The sequence below is a fragment of the Pantherophis guttatus genome, chromosome 8, assembly GCF_059756535.1.
Source record: "Pantherophis guttatus breed Tessera chromosome 8, ASM5975653v1, whole genome shotgun sequence".
Taxonomy (NCBI): Eukaryota; Metazoa; Chordata; class Lepidosauria; order Squamata; family Colubridae; genus Pantherophis; species Pantherophis guttatus.
The window spans coordinates 25,869,614-25,888,440 of NC_142070.1; positions in this window are offsets into that span (position 1 = coordinate 25,869,614).

Here is an 18,827-nt window from a genome sequence, read left to right on the forward strand (position 1 = left end):
TCCTTTAAAATTTCACCTTAAATCATGTTTCCTTTCTGATTCTGAGTGTAGAGCTAGTTTGCCCCCTGTGGTGCATTTCTGGATACCCAAACAACTATTCTGTTTTAACACGGTAGTTTCCTGACTACTGTACTATCGCCATATGTTAAATAAATAACAGTCCTTCTATGGCTGATATAGAGAACAATATCCCTTACAGGAGAGTTTTCAAACTGTCAGTCACTGATCCAGTCTCTTGTAAGAGCCTGACTTCAACTTTTGCAAAAAAAAAAAAAAGGGAGGGGGAATCTTTGGTTTAGTAGGCATACCTTTCCCCTGAACAGACTATTAAATTAATATCTTACTTAATTTGCATCTATGTTCTAACTGCTTGTTTAGCCAAGACATTTATTATTTCATATTCAGTTAGTTCTTGTATATATTACAATGTAATTCTATAAACTTACATTTGCTACAGTTTAAAGAAAATTGCAAAGATAGATTTTTAAATAGGTAGCATCCTTGATGACTGACTGTCCTTCTAGGTTCCAGGCCAGAATTCTACACTATTCTTAGCTGGAGTTATTAGAGAATAAAATTGGGACATTTTAATGAAACATATTATTTCCCATTCAATTACAGTTCTCTCTTGATCAAGTTGCAGGTGACCCATTTTGTACAAGTAAACATTTTCTCCTCATACATGAAAAAATTCATTTGTCTTCTCTAATGCTTTTGAACTATGTCATTTTTTTAGCAGAGAAATACTGTAAATACAGGTAGTCCTCCACTTACGAATATAATTAACCCTGGAATTATGGTCATAATTCATGTTGATCATTAAGCAGGCCATCATGTGACTCAATTTTGCAACAAATTTTTGCAGCAATCATTAAACAAACAGCACAGTTGTTAAGCAAATCTGAAAATGCTTAATCATCAGTCATTCTATACTCAAAACTGTAATCCCATAACAATAGCCTTTCAGAATCTATTTGCCCTTGCAAAATACCTTAAACATGGTAAACATCTCAACAAACTTGACTCATGGTACCTACACAGACATGACCATGGAGGCAACAATATGAAAGGTAAATAACAAAGGTAACTTGCTGTTGCCTTTTTCTGAGATTCATATTCAGTTCTTTAATTTCCAAGTACAAGCTAAATTTAGCTGAACTAAATCAACATAACTCCATTTCTATATAAGCAGCTGAAAGTCTCTGGTGGTATTGAAATGGAAAACAAACAAACAAATGAGTCTAATTGAGAATATGGAAAACTAACAAATTATTAAAAGGTTCCTAGCTATAAGAAGTAATAAAACATTTACAAGCCAACCTATCTTCAAGACTTAAGTATAGCTTGATGTGCAAAAGTAAGACTTAAACATGTGATTACAAATACATGTACTAACACACAAATACTATCAGGAACATTTCTGTCTGGTGAACAGGCCCAGAGTACATTTCATTCGTACTACATTCATACAGACCCATTCTCCTATAAGAAATAGCAATGTTTAGATAAAATTTTTCTAACCTAGGGCCAGCCAGGTTAACATGTACTGTTCTGTTTGTCTTGGCAAATGTGTATTTTTAAAAAGTTGTCAGTGGAATTTTCCAATTCACAGATAGAAAGTTATTCTATTAGTGTCTTATCTAAGGCTCTACCTTTTACTTTTAGTTTAAAAAAAATCCGCAATTATGAAACTATATGTGGGCCCCCATTTTATGAGGCCTCTGTCTTAATATGGACATAAACCCTTCCTCTCCAGAATTCTTTCAAACGCTGATTTTTATTTTTTTATGCTAACATGAATGTTATTTTTAGCATTGCAGCACTATTGCAACAGTTTCCTCTTAAAGTTCTACTTATTGGTGTCAGGGAAATTGAACAAACTGTTTAATATCTGAATTCATCACCTCACAATGAAAGTAACACATACCTGCCAACATTTTAGAATTGGAGATTGGGATAATGCTTTTTTTTCAATGTTCTTTTCCTGCATGGGTTCTAGCTCATAAGTTGAAACAGAAGCAGCAAAACAAGATATAAATAGTTAGAGATGAAATAGTATTTGGCCCAGTCAAGAAATATGTTCAAATAATCAGTGTGAGCTAACTGGGGTTTGATCAGAGCTTGGTCTTAATAGTTATCCAAACTTTTAAGAAGCATCTTTCCTTGCTTAGTTGAGATCAGTAAGGATTTTCTTGGTGCTATAGCTAGCTAGGCAAACTGGAAATACTTCATAGAAACCATTACTATGTGGGATAATTAACATATATATTTGAAAAAATGAGAAAATATTTAAAAATGTGGTTAACTATTGGACCAAGAAGAGGCAAGTTTATTTCTACCTTCAGACATGGCAGTTCACTCCCTTTAGCCTATTGTACAGGATAACTGATAGAAAAAGTTAGAGGAAAGAGTTGTATTTATCCAATCTTGAGTTCCTGAAAAACTGGAGAATCCAAATCTAACTAACAAACCAAGAAATCATTATACTTCCTCAAGGCATAGGAGAAGTAAATCTGTAAAACTTTGAAATTATTTGAATTCCACATAATGATTATTTTGCTTGGGACAAGGAATACATTTGGAAATTGTACCAAAAGTGTTTCCCTTAATAAATTGCTCAGTTGTATTTCCTGTCACACAATCAAATGTAAATTATGGCCCAATTTTTGAAAATATTTTTTGGTGATGTCAACAGATAACCATTTATGTTCTCGGACATGGTCAGTGATTGATAAAGCATCACAATAGGTCTACATATAGTTTTATAATTGCAGATTAGAAATTCTAATCTCTAGAAATTCTAATCTCTAGAAATTCTAGAGTTGTGCAAAGGATTTGAAAGGGTTATTGAGCAGGGCAGTTTATCATGGGCATAAAACTCCTCCTCAATATGTTACAGCAACTGTATCTATATATGACAGCCACCAAAGTTGTCTCCTTTTGTATACATGTACAGATGTATGAATAGTCAACAGCTGCACTGAGATTACCTGCAAGGTTAAGTGGCTTATCAAAGTTTAATTTAAGGAAAAAATAGATCATAGACTTTGTAAATTGAATCACCAAAATACATTGTCTATTTTAGTCTTTCGAGTTCTTCTATTTGGTGGCATTTTAATGGAAAGATTTATGGTGGTTTATATTAGTTATTTAGATATTTACATATATATTTAATTTTAGTTAGTTATTTAGTGATTGGCAAAAGAAAGCTGGGGACCATATTGTTTGGAAACATGCGGAAGAGACTTTCCACCTGCAGTGGATAGACAGTGGCTAAAATGATGATGATGATGATGATGATAATGATGATTTATAAAATAGCAGCTATGGCCATACTTAGAGCCTCTGTTTCCCTGTCAAGTTGGTTTGACAACCAAATTAGATGCCCACATTCATTTAGTGTCACAATTTGACCACATAATACTATGATGACAATTACTAATTGCTAACTATGATTTAATTTGAACATAAACTGCATAATCTGTTTATCATCAACTATGAAACCAAAGGAATTTGCAATCTAGCTTCAGATGATGGTGACTGATTTGCTTTACTAACAATATATAGAAAATATTTTTTCCAACATAATCTACCTAGGCAGTAACAAATGTGTCTGTCGGATATAGCCTGCCACCAAGTAATCCCTGCTTAAAGCTTTCAGTTAGAATTATAGATGAAGTTAGGGTTAATTGTGAGCATGAAGCTGACAACATTTGATCACTCGCTGATATTATTTCTCATGGAAAATATGTCACACCAGCATATAGGCTTTGGTTGCTCACTGTATTTTTGACAACAAACACAAAGCCTAGTGCTAACTTATATTGATCATATCATTATCCTATTGTGATTTAAATAATGAGAACAACATATATTGTTTTTGCAGAAAATTATCCTTCAAATACTTTTGAAGAAGATTGTGTTAAGCAATTCCAGTCTATTCTGCAAAGTCTGTTGTTCGACCATTTTTTCAGCAATTTTGTTACCATCTACCATAGATCAATTGTGAAACTTAAATGAAAATGTCATCATGATACACAGAAGTTAAATTTGGATATATACTTTTGTAAACTCAAAGGATTTTATATGTGGCTCCCATGTGCTCTTTAACAGTTAGAGAAGTTCAACAAGTTGAGGTCACTAAAAAAACCTGAGTGACCTGTCATGAATAAGTGATAATATCCAGTTTTATTTCTCTTTATTGACTGAATTAGTTGTGGCTCCAACTGATAACCTGGGCAAGTTTTGAAGCAGAATATAAACTGAAAGCCAATTTAAACTGATTTTGAATTCGGACCGGAGAAAGAACTTGAAGGACAGGCAATTCTATGTCTCATTGTTAGATGTACAACCTGGCCTAGATGGGATTGCAATTAGTCTTGCAAGAGTAGGTGCATAGTGCCAACTCTGAAGCTGGCCGGACTGAGGCCATCTTGGAGACTTCAGTGTTGCCACTATGGTGCTGAGGAATAGGGAGGGGGGAATAAAGATAGCTGGGATTTTGTAGACAAAACAAAATAGTTTCCCCTGAGAACCAAGGAGGCTATTGCTTAATGCATTGTAAGCCGCCCTGAGTCTCCGGAGAAGGGTGGCATATAAATCAAACTAATAAATAAATAAATAAATAAATCCCACATGTGACTGAAGAGAGGAAGAATGAAGTTTCCAAGCAACTGGACAGCACCTTGATTGGACCATGTGACTGATTGTTTGGGACAGGGGGGAAATGTTTACTTTTAATTAGGTGAAAACCATGGGAACCTTTAGAGTTGGTTTTCACCAGTCTGATATGATATATCCAATAAACTGTTCTTTGAGGAACCCATTTGCCTCATAATTCTGTTTGCTATGGGTGTATTACTTGGAACCCTCTAGCTTATAGCCATGATGGCGAACCTATGGCATGCGTGCCACAGGTGGCACGCGGAGCCATATCGGTGGGCACACGAGCTCAGCTCTGGCACGCTGTTTCGTACCTCCAGAGGGCCTGGAGTGGTGGTGGGGAAGGCCATTTCGCCCTCCCCAGGCTCCTAGAGAGGCTCTGGAGCCTGGGGAGAGCAGAAAACAGGCCTACCGGGCCCACCGGGCCATCACATGCCAAAAGCAGGGGGAGCATGGGAGGGGGTCGCACGCCCATGTGCAGGAGGTGGGGCACATAGAAATATGGGTGTGGGCGCATGCACAGATGAGCCACTGCGCTCCCCCAACTTTTGGCACGCGATGGCAAAATGGTTAGCCATCACTGGCTTATAGTATTTCTGGATGCTACTTTGTTATTTGAAGCACATCTTATCTCAATTTCTGGGAATTTCTTTTATCAACTTCATCTCATCCGCTATCCTTGCTATTCAGCAGACATAAGTAGGACACAAAAATGTATGCTCTACTGTCATAATTGGATTACCATAAGGTGCATTATTCGGTTTCTCTTGAAGGCAACCCAGAACCTTTGTCTAGTGTGGGAGCTGCTGGTTGGAATTGGAACCAATACAAACAAGCAAAATTATATTGCAGCAATTATGAGAGAACAGTGCTGGTTCTGGAAGTAATAGGTCATTTAGGTCCCAATGTTTTAAAAAACTGCCTTTCTATGTCAGTCAACCTGTTCATCATCAAAGAGGACTCTTCTCCAAGAAATAAAATACACCATATACTAGTGAAGAACGCCTGAAGCACCAAAATTATAATATAATCTTCCCTTTGTGATAATGCTGCTGCCAATGACATGTTTTGACACCTGCTGAAGACCTTTTTCTTGGCAAAGGATTTTAATTGGTTGATTTGAACTCTCTGCATGTTATGTTTGCTCCTGTCTTTGGTTATGCTGAAACTATGTGGTTTGATTGTTCTTATAGTATCTGCAATGCAATTTTTATTATCCTGTTGTAATAAAAGCAATTAGATGCCTGGGGAAATAATGTGTTGTTTGTTTGTTTGGTTGGTTGGTTGGTACTAGCCTCTTTGAGGAACATATTCTATAGCCAAACTGACACCATCATTGAGAAGCCCTTTTTTTCTCACGTGGAGGAGAATGGATGAGGTTTCAGAATCTAGCTAATTAAATGTTGAAGTTTGGTTAATCTTAACCAAAGCATGTATGACTTTAACAATCAAAACCAGCAGATTTGATCTGATTTGACCTATCAAACCTGGAACCAGTATAATTGATAAAGCAATAGTCTTCATGTGTGTTCATAAGATTACTACTTTCTTCTGAATTTGCTGCTATTCATAAACCATTTTGAAAGGTACATCTATATTCTTCTTACTGCAGGAATTCAAATGTTTTACTGTGTTTCTATGAGGCACACCTCTGTTATGTCAGCGCTTTGGGCAATGTTATGTCATATAATTCCTTTCTTATCTTATGGTGATGGGAAGATACATCAATTTGCAAAGCACCAAAATAGAATAATCAGTACAACCAAAGCCCTGGAAGCATTTCATGCTAATAAAAGTTTCTCTGCCAAGATCCTATCATCTTCCAAAATGGGTTCAGTCAGATAAAGATCTTGAATATGCCCAAGCTTAAATATAATTTGGCATGTTTAGACAAATATAGTTTGAGCTTAATCTGACAGTTTATTTGCATAGCCTTTTCTGCATCTCCTAATTTTCATCTGCCAAAAATTCCATTATATTTAAAACATATACAATTCAACCAACAAAATCACATCTCCTGTGAATTCAGTGAGAGCTTTCTGCATACAAGTTATACCTGATCAACCATCTGCTCAAAGGTAAGTATGCATTTTCTATACATTTAATATATTATTATTGTTATCTGTTCAAAACAGTATGAATTACAGCTGTCAGTTCTTTAGCTAATGTTGGCCTTCATATATACTGAGTTCTTCCCAAGAACCAAGGATAAAAGATATTGGTGTAGTATATGTGTGGGCACAAGCAGTGTGATCTTTTGCATGATTGATGGAAATTTTGTTAATTTGAAGATCTTCTTGGTGCCACCTTCTAAATGTTTAAGATTTTTTTTTTATACAGTACCCAGTGTGCTGAGAACCAGTAGGAGCATCACAGCCAGTTTATGCCATAATATTTCCATTTTCAATCAATATTTTTAGGTCTTGATACTTTGTGATCTTTTCCAATTCTTTTTCATCTATTTCACTATCCCCTGGTGATATTGTTGTTGTTGTTAATCTTCATTTCTATATTCAACTAGTTCAATAACCAACTAGACAATCCAGAAGGTATCTTGAGAACTGTAGCAATATGAAACAACATAGAGAACTCCACCAGAAAATGAATGCATTCACATCAGACAACATTTCCCAGAATTCTTTTGAAGAAACTATGATAAAGATGCAATAGATAAATCAGAATTAGTTAAATCTCCAAAAAGTCTTGCTAATTTTACATAAATTGCACTTCTTACACAGTAAGAAGCATTATAGTTGCTAAAAGAGTATTACATCAATTTTATTTAAGATTATAGAGTCGTAATTAGATTCACAACATGGAACTACTCGTGAACCAAGATTTACTTCTGGATGTTCAGGTAGCAGCTGTGGTCAGAAGTGCATGTGCCTGCTAGGATTTTGTCCACAGTAGCAGAATGACAGAATAACAGAATAACAAAGTGGAAGGGACCATGCAGGTGCAACCCCCTACTATATCATGTCAGATAAATGGTTATCCAATTCTTCTTTAAAACTTCCAGTGATTGAACCTCCACAACTTCTGAAGACAAGCTGTTCCACGGATTAATTATTCTAACTGTCAGGAAATAATAGTCAGAAAACCAATCAATGTAGCATCTTCAGAGTATGACTTCCATAATAGCATACCCTAAAAGGTGGTTATGCAGTCATCACTCTACTTTAGAACACTTCTTTCTCTCAAAAGCCTGTTTTATATGGTAAGTTTCTCTACCCCCCCTTCTCGTGGTATTCCAATAAAGACTCATTTCTTTCTTATTTTTGCTTATTCTCTTGTATCTATTTTATTTTTATATTATTTTTGATCCAATATTTGCATATAAATTTGAACATTTAGTATCACATTATGGTTTTATAAAAGATGAGATGCATTTTAGTGAATAAAATCTGAACATTCTACATATTTGGAATTGAGGAATGCACTCAAAGGGGTAATAATGTGGTCTTTTTAATGGAGTCCTGAAAAATGTTAAGGGAGTCTCCTGCAAAGCTAGAATTAAATTTTTAATGTAGTTGCATTAATAGCAAAGGTAATTAGCAATCAGGTATTTATTTGCAGGCATTTATACCTAGGTCATAAGACTGTAAATGTGCAAAAGTTAAAGCAAAAAACAACCAGAACTGAAAAAACAGCAATCATATTGTGAAAAGATATTGTTGCTCAATTCCTATAATTTTGGTGATCCATGCAATAACCAACAATTGTTAGTATTCTAGTCACCACATATTGTATATTTGCATTTTCTGGATCATTATTTAGGCCAGGCCTATATGGAGAATAGTACAGTAAGCTAGTCACGAGCTGAGGAAGGGGTGATTTAATGTTGTCAGGCTTCACTGTCCAGTTATCAAAGAAATGTGGAGGAAGATGACATGGCCAAAGACCATTGTACATAAATTCAAGTTTTATTATGTTTTAAATTACTTTGGAGTTTTTGGTTCACTAGTGTGACTCCACCTGGAATGTGGATGCCTGAAATAATAAGTAAATATATCCAGTAAATATATTGGATAAATATATTATCCAATACCTGTGAATCCATAAAGAATGTGAAGCACTCTCATGAGAAGCAGGTATTATTAATATTGGCCAGGAAATTAATGCTTTTAGAAGACACCAGATACAAGAAGATAAATTAAAGCTATTATTATGGGATTATATTTAATGCAAAAGAATTGCTAGTAGTTTCATTAATACCAATTATTTTCTTGGACCTTAAAACCTACTTCATCAGTACCAACAGATTATTCTATGTGCTAGTCAACATTCAGAGCGAAGAATATCACAATCCTGTCATAGCTGAAATGATCTTTTTTTTGATATCTTAACCTTGAGCTATCTTCAAGGACCCAAAGAACATTTGGCTGCAGCTGTTTACTATTTACACAAAAGAACTGACATATGAGCTTCACACTCCAGCTCTATTCGTCATTCATGTTGTTCAACCCTGTGAGTAACTTTGTTTGAAGAAGTAGTCTTCAGATGTCATTACTTTTCCTGTTTTCACACAACATGCTGTCTTCAGCTGTTCTCATTGAACTCTCTTGAAATTGTTGCCTATTTTCAGATTATATTATATTCATATTATTCTGAATATTTCCTTGCAGTTGATTATAGAAAGCCAAGTTATGACAAATGAATGTTGAACAAATGAGTAATAATGCTACGGAGACTTGAAAGTGAAAGTGTACTTGGTATATTTAAAAATCTATATTTTTAGAATGATACTGTTTGCACAATTTATTAAAATCATGTACAATCACCACAATAACATAAGAACTAAAAGCATTGTTACTGAAGCATAGGCATATGAAAATCTGAGATGCATTTGTAAAATAATGAAAATGTTTTATCATTTTCATTACAAAGATCTATAATATTATATATTGATACATACTCATAAGTACTCTCATAAAAGCAATATGTTATAATTCCTTCTGATTAGTTACATATAGTCAGCAGAAAACAGCATTTATTTAACAAGAACAAAAGTTGTCTTTCATCCAGAATATAATATATGTAATAAAGAAATCTTATCAGATTAAAGGAGAATACAGGTGGGCATCCATTTTAACATACTCACTTTAATGTGAAGAAAACCAAATCTACCAAAAACTGTACAAAGTACAAAGAAGCTAAAATTCCTTCCACCTTTCTATCAAAACCAAAAATCATAGAGATGCAAAGCTAAAAAAATTGGGTGTTTCACACAAGTACTAAGAAAGCATACCACATTATAGATATATATATTTTCCCAGTTCTGCATTTTTTCTAAGTCACACACATACTATATCATCTCAATATATGATGGGAACACTGTCCATTCCCCTCCATTGCATTACATGTGGGAATTCTGTATTTTTCAGACCACCATTCCTTAGCTTTTTTTTTATCTGTACTGTTTTATTTATGTACTTATAAACACTCTTTGCTTATCTGGGAAAACATGTCAGCATAAGTGGATCACTGGTTTTTCCAGGAACAGTATCTTAAGTATGTGCATTAAAATTAATCAAAATCTTGCTGTGATCTATAAATAATTATTTCTCTTAAATATCAGAGTTGTTTTAATTACCACCTATTGTCTACTTTTTACTGATAATATATTCAGCTGTATTTTAATCAATATATTTGTGTGCCTAATTAATTATTTTGTCCTTATTTTGTATTTCTTTTTTATTCCTTAAAGGCCATTTTGGATAAGTGAACCAAAGTCAGATGAATATCACTGATTGAAATACTGTGAAATAGTACAAAATTGTTAGTTTCCACATAGTTTTCAGGAATCCGTATATTTCAAGTCTACTTTAATGTTTCATTTGTTCATAAATCATTTCGGCCTGTGCCTGCATTGACCTGAAAATGTTTTAATCTATATTTTAAAAATCATATGTTTTGAATAATTGAAAATGTATTGCAAAGTATGCATTTTGTGATTATTTTCCTAAATACACTTATTTCCAGACATATTCTAATTTTTGCATTTTAAGCATAAATTTTGCTTTTGAATTGAGAACTGCCTATAAAATTCAGAGAAGTTTAAAATCCAGAAGAGAATTACATTCTAATCTCCACATTACTCCAGGGGCTTCCAATCATAAAGATTTCATTTCGTGAGCCTCCTAGCACCCCATGTCCAACTCTTCCAATATCACTTATTTTGCTGCTTTCAGTGTAAAAGGTGATGAGGTGCCAGGGTCAATTTTATTTCTAAACTAAGCTTAAGCTAAGCTTAAGGTGGTTTGAAAGTTGAATACCACCAAAACTCTTTCCATTCTTCAGTGATTTGTCTAAACCATGACATTCTCTCACTGCAAAAAAGATCCTGCACCAAATCAGAGTCAAGATAGAGCAGAATAAAACAAGTTTAATTTAATTTAATTTAAATTTAATATTTAAATTTATATACCGCCCTTCTCCCAAATGACTCAGGGCGATGAACAGCCAGAAGTAAAAAACATCAAATACAAAATATAAAAACAATTTAAAAATGAATTAAACAATTTGGCCCGACAGTTAAAATCCCTCATTAAAAATCCAAATTAAAATACTCAATTGGAGAGATTAGGCCAGCCCAACTTGATGAAATAAAAAGGTTTTAAGGGCCCAACAGAAAGTATGTAAGTCTGGAATCGTCCATATCTCCGGGGGCAGCTCGTTCCAGAGGGCAGGTGCTCCCACAGAGAAAGCTCTCACCAGTCGGCATTGTTTGGCCGACGGCACCCTGAGGAGCCCCTTTCTGTGGAAGCGTACTGGCCGGTGGGAGGCTTTCGGTGGCAGAAGGCGGTCCCATAAATATCCCAGCCCTAAGCCATGGAGCACTCTAAAGGTGGTCACCAACACCTTGAATCGCACCCGGAGGACCACCGGGAGCCAGTGCAGCTCGCGCAGGAGAGGTGTTATATGGGAGCGCCATGACGCTCCCATAATCACCCGTGCGGCCGCATTCTGGACCAGTTGGAGCCTCCGGGTGCTCTTCAAGGGGAGCCCCATGTAGAGAGCATTGCAGTAGTCCAGGCGGGAAGTGACAAGGGCATGAGTGACCGTGCGTAAGGAGTCCCGATCCAGAAAGGGACGCAACTGGCGAATCAGACAAATCTTATAAAAAGCCCCCCTGGCCACGGCCGTCACATGCTCTTCTAAAGACAGCCGTGCATCCAGGAGGACACCCAAGTTGCGAGCCCTCTCTGTGGGGGCCAACGACTCACCCCCAATAGTCAGAGATGGCACCAACTGACTATATCGGGACACCAGAAGCCACAGCCACTCGGTTTTGGATGGATTGAGCTTGAGCCTGTTTCTCCCCATCCAGATCCATACGGCCTCCAGACACCGGGACATCACGTCAAGGGCATCATTGGGGTGGTCCGGTTGGCCTTCTACTTCCTTAGTCTCATTTACTAAGCAAGAAATGGATGGATCAGCCATTCTGCATACTACTTACAAAACATTGACATACTATTATGGTAGCCTCTGGATACATGCCCATTAGTTAACTGTTGTTGTGGGGTTGAGGGGGGAATTCTGGGAGCTGCAGTCTCATGCAATTAGAAATTCCAAGTTCTGGAAGAATATCCTGTACAATAACTGAGGGGACCTTGGGGATCTCTGAGCTTGACTGTTCTGTTGCTGATGCTTCATTTCATTACCAAACTAGGTGATATCATCAGTGCATATGTACAGTTATTAATGTACAACAACTAACCATTTTCATGATTCAGCATTTTCTTCACTCAGTAAGGTTAAATCTATAAATATGCTAACAATAGACTGTACAATTTAATTGTGTTTGCCTATATGTATTCACCTTAACTGACTTGTACATTGGTCTGTTCAATACTTTTTTTGGAAAGAACAGTGAAGATATAATCAAGTTCATAGTTCAAGATTATTTTAATTCAGAGCATCTCCACCTGTAAATACCAAACTGCAATCACAAATAGACCACATTGAAACTTCATTCTGAGACTGAAATTGTATAGAAAAAAAATTATATGTCTCTTCTTGTAGACTGATTAACCAGAGGAAAAACTTGGAAAACAGACCAATCAGACATTTACAGGGGATTTGAAAAGTCAAACACAATAATCCCATGCTTTACCTTTAGAGCTAAAAATAATAAATTCTTAACTTTTGTTGCATTGTATTATTTCAAAGAATCCTACATCATAGGCCTTCCTGTATTAATTTTTTTAAAAACCTAAGCCCATATTTTTGTCTACACAATGGCATCAAATATAGACAACAATTAACTTATTACACTTAAGACTGGTGGAAAGTACATACTGTTAGAGAGACAAAAAATGTAGTATGCTAATGTATCTAATATCATTTTTGAAAAGCCTAGATGATTGATCTCTTAGAATCAGTAGCTTTAAAAGGATTTCATTAAAAGTATAAATACAAAATTATGATATGCAATTAAAATGGCAAGTTTTGCCTACTTTGTGGTATCATCCTATTTAGAATAGAATTCTTTATTGGCCAAGTGTGATTGGACACACAAGGAATTTGTCTTTGGTGTGTATGCTCTCAGTGTACATAAGGAGAATAAAATACATTCATCGAGAATAAATAACACTTCGTGATAGTCAAGGTTACTAATAAGCTATCACACAAATAAAAACAATATAAATTGAAAGATACAAGCAACATGGTTATAGTAATAAGTGGGAAGAGATAGATACTAGTAAGGAAGAGAAGAATAATAGTAATACAGTCTTAGTAAATTATTTGACAGTGTTGTGGGAGTTAGTTGTTAAGCAGAGTGATGGCCAAAACACACAGAAAGATAAAAATACATAGCATACATATAAACACATGATGCCACACAAGGGAGAGCAGAAATATGCACGCACGCATGTCTATACACATATACACAGAGGAATGGAATACATTTCAGAAGCAAAGACACCGCTCCTATGACCACTGCAAGCAAAGGGCTTGGAAAGAATTTCAGAAGTCATTCTCTGCATACTTTCTCCAGCTTGTTTTTTACTCTCAACATCCACTTCTCCTCTGCCTTGTCCTGTCCCCATTCCCCAAAGACTAGCCCAGAAGGCTAAGACAAATTACATCTGCCAGACTTCTGAATTAATGGCTTGTAGGAGACTTTTGAAATTAGCTCACATACAGCCCTAACAATGCAGGTTGCCAATCTTGATTTATTGTAGTCCTATAATTCATCAGTTATATTCTTAATGCTAGTCTTTGATATAAATTCTTCCCCTTGGGTAATATTCAGTTGGGTAAAATATTCAGTAATATTTTTAATATGCATTAAAATGAAGTATCTTCGAAAAAGATAACTCTACATTTATTTATTTATTTATTAGTCGCATTTTTATGTCGCCCAACTCCTTAGGGACTCTGGGCGGCTTACAGCAAAAAAAAACAACAATGCGAACAATATCCCGTAAAAATTTTTTAAAAGAAAACATTAAAAACCCACAAACTCCATTCAATGGCCGGGTCTCAGAAGATCGCCGTAGTGAGATCAATGCATATTTTGAAATGCCACTCAGAACAGTGAAAGTTTATCTGTGTAAGGACTGCCATCAATATTATACAGAATTTCTGCAAAATTCCTACAAAACTTAAAAACCTATGAAATGTATAAAACATAATTGAAGGAGGAGACTCGGGACCATCTATCTGACCATTGTTAAAAATATTGTAGGCATCTGGTAAATAAAGTGATGGAAATGAGGCCTTGCTTGGTTAGCTGAGACAAGGTCGGTTTTGTGCAAGTCATCCGGATCCCTGGGACTGTTAACACAGCAATGTTAGATTAGATCCTTTCCTGCCTAATGAAGGTTGCTTGGGAATATGTGGTTGGATCCATCATATTTCCTTCCTTAAGGAAGAAAGTGATTTCAAAGAGAAAAAAAAATGTTCAGTCTCCAATTTCCACTTTTATTAACTCTGACGCTGTCCAAGTTGTGACGAAAATATGAAAAGAATGAATGAGCAAATAAATAAATTATTGAGAGATTTTTAGAGGTTGTCACATTAAATGTATACTGTTAGTTATTTAATATTTTGAATAACTCCCTTTTTATGACCCCGTAATCTCTTAATTAGGGGTAGAGTTGGAGGGGGGCTATTATTATATAATATTTTGAATATAAATACAAAACTGTTGCATACTAATCCAAGGTGACACAGTGCTTTGTATTAAAATTCAATGCAATTATATTCATTTTCTATCGCTAATATATCAAAATAATACTATTGATATCTTATGCAGATCTCTCTTCCTACTGTACACACATTCTTTTTGGGTACATGTCAGCTGAAGAATTTCTCATTCAAGTAATCTTATAAACCAAGTATTTTGTCCATGCCAAAAATCTGGATTCACTTTAGTGAAACTGGATCTCCAACCACATACCTTACTTTTTGAGAACCTAACCAATTTCTGACCTTTTAATTTAGCATGCCTTAAAATATATATTAATATATATATATTGAGCTTTTTTGTGACCTCTCCCTAGTTTGTATATGGACCTTTCAGAAAAAAAGTAATAGAATATAAGATTTCTTTTTTAACCTCTGAGTTGTGTTCACTGCATTCCCAGTGACACTAATTTTTCTTCCATTCTTGTCTTACAGTAGTAGGTGCTATTGCAATCATGTTTGAACATTCTGTCTGCTCTATGTGGAATACCACGCGCAGTTACTGTAAGAATAATCTAGAAATAATGCCTTACCTCAGGGGTGTCAAACTCAAGGCCCGCAGGCTGGATTCAGCTGGCGGGGTGCTTAGATCTGGCCTGCAGGGCCACCCTAGAAACAGCAAAGAACTGGCCCACAGTGCCTTTGCCAGCGAAAATGGAACTAGGGAGGGCCACATGTAACCCTCGTGATCTCAATTTTCACTGGCAGAGGGTTGCAGGATGTCGTCACGGCCAAAAATGGAGTTCGGGAGCCCATTTTCACTGGCAGAGGGCCTGGGCCACCACAGGTGCCCCCAACATGAGTGACGTCTAGCTGGCTATGTCCACTCCAGCCAAGCCCTCCTTTGCCCCACGAGGTCAAACACAACACTAATGCTGCCCTCAATGAAATCAAGTTTGACACCCCTGCCTTAGCTGGTACAGAAAATTGCCAATAGAGTGGACCATAGCATCTTTCCCTTGGATTCTAGGGACTGGTGACAACTAGAGGATCCAGAAGTTCATGAAAGGAGGAGAAGGAGAGTAATGTTTCAGTAGCTGTTAATGAGTATGATTTGGCTGATGCTTCTCAACATTTCTGTCTTCCTAAAGTAAAGGTTCTCCTGTACTTAGAAGCCAGCCCAATTCAGAGTGTGATCCATTTGGAAACTATCTTCCCAATGTAGATTATTCATTGAGGTTCCTGGATCACCCCTTCACCCATGGAGAAGATTTTAAAAAGGCTTCCCAGTGTGATAGTCTTAAAATGGTTGCCTTCAAAATGTGTTCTTTCTTTTGCATTTGATGTGATGATATTTATAATTCTTTCACCAGGATGTCTCTATATTTGCTTCATCTTTCTATAGTGGAAGTTTTATTCCTATAAGTAGCATTAACATTAAACCTGAAAAAAACCATCATATATGTAAGTTGAGGAGGGAGTAAGAAAAGGGGGATTTTTCATATACATATCCCTGTAATAACCTTTTGCTTCTTCCAAGACTTTTCCTCTTGTATAAGCTTCAATATGCAGAATTAAGATTTCAGAGGTGAGTATCTCTCACTTGTAAAGAAGGGCAGTTCTGAACAAATTGAGAGTTTTATTATACAAATTGATGTGAAAATTGGAGAATTGTTTTCTTTGGAAGAGCAACTTCAAGCTCATTTATTACATTGAAGCATATATTAGGAAAAACTGCATGCAAAAATAATGCAGAAAGTGGATTACTGCAAAAAGTGGATAAAATGGACAAGCATCAATATAAGAGAGTTGGAATATGTTTCATCCATTGTTAGTCAGATGGGATGTTTAGATCAGACTAGACTAGACTAGACTAGACTAGACTAGACTAGACTAGACTAGACTAGACTAGACTAGACTAGACTAGACTAGATTAACAGAGTTGGAAGGGACCTTGTAGGTCATCTAGTCCAATCCACTGCCCAAGCAGACACCCCACCTAGACCATTTCTGACAAATGGCAGTCCAGTATCTTCCTGAAAGCCTCCAGTGATGAAACTCCCACAAGCTGTTCCATTGGTTGATTGTTCTCACTGTCAAAAAATTTCTCCTTATTTCTAGGCTGAATCTCTCCTCTCTCCTTCCATCCATTATTCCTTGTCTGGCCTTCAGGTGCCTTAGAAAATAGCTTGACCCCCTCCTTTCTGTGGTAGTCCCTCAAATACTGGAACACTGCTATCATGTCTCCCCTGGTCCTTCTCTTCACTAAATTATCCATGCCCAGTTCCTGTAACCGTTCTTCATATGTTTTAGCCTCCAGTCCCCTAATCATCCTGATTGCTCTCCTCTGCACTTTTTCTAGAGTCTCAACATCTTTTTTATAGTGTCCTAACCAAAACTGGATGCAGTATTCTAGGTGTGGTCTTACCAAGGCTTTATAGAGTGGTATTGTTACCTCACTTGATCTTGATTGTATCCCTCTGTTAATGAAATCATCTTACTCTTTACAGTAATAGCTCTTGGATAGCTTGTTGACCATGGCTGCTGAAAAGTGACAGTGCAGTGTTTCTTATCACTTTAAAGTGGATATATTTAAAAAATACTCAATGTTAGTTAATATTAATAGTAATTCTTAGCCAACAGTAATTCTTAGCCAACAATCTCCAGTATGCAAGATTTATTTCATGTGCTGCTAAATTAATTCTAAACTTTTATTGGGTTATGGCTGAATGAGTTACTCTGAGCATAAAATGTACTATTAATGGTCAAAAGGCTAAGGAAGTTACAAGGATTGCAGAATGTGTGAAAATGTATTCAGTTTAACAAATGAATTTGAATTTAACATCTGTAACTCAAAATCTGTAATGCTAGTCCGTACATGAGAAAAATCAGCCTACTTGGTGGCTGCCACTCCTGATTTTTAAATGATTTCAAAACGTGACTAGAAAGGACAGCATCTATTTAGGAACGATCAGATATTGTCCTCTATACAACACCTGGATTTGTTTTAACATGCATGTTTATACACCTGCTAGTGCCAAAGTTTTTAACCTATCATACATGGGAGAGCATGCCTCCAGATGAAATCAAGTAGAACTATATTGCTGAAGGGGGAAGATCAACAGCTTGAAGTCTGAGAAGGTGAGCAACTGAAACTCTAGAAAAGTATGAGCCACAGTAGCAGGAAATATTGTCATCCAATTTACCCTTGTTTCACAGTCTTTATTGGGATCAGATATCGTGAACAACTAGTTTGACCTGTACTCTAGAGCTCTATGAAATTGTGCTTTCATCTTAAGATAAGTCCAGGTTATATCAGGCCAAAGCATAATTTAGCTGGTTTGTACAATTGCTGGAGGGGAAACCGGTAAAACACCTGCATTGCAATTTTCTTTCTTAAGAGGCCTATTGTCTAATCTGTCAGCAGATCACCTTCTTTTTGACATAACTGGGAAACTAGTTCTATAAATGAGTGTACTGATACTGGAGGAAGCACGGCTCAGTGCTCAGGTAGTCCTTTTTAAAACGCAGATCTGAATCATTTGGATTCCAATTCTGTATAGGTTGTGTCCCTGCAAGCCTCTAGCTACTGAATGAGCAATAAAGAGCCTTGAAAGAGGCGGTGGTGAGGCCTCTCCTCAAGAAGCCTTCCCTGGACCCGGCAATGTTGGTAAATTATCGTCCGGTCTCCAATCTTCGCTTTGTTGCGAAGGTTGTTGAGAGTGTGGTCGCGCAACAGCTCCCCCAGCACCTGGATGAAACGACGTATCTGGATCCGTTCCAGTCGGGCTTCAGGCCCGGGTACAGCACGGAAACGGCATTGGTCGCGTTGGTTGATGATCTCTGGAGGGCTCGGGACAGGGGGTGCTCCTCTGTCCTGGTCCTGTTAGATCTCTCAGCGGCTTTTGATACCATCGACCATGGTATCATGCTGCACCGGTTGGAAGAGTTGGGGGTGGGAGGCACTGTGTTGCGGTGGTTCTCCTCCTTTCTCTCTGACCGGTCGCAGTCGGTGTTGACAGGGGGAC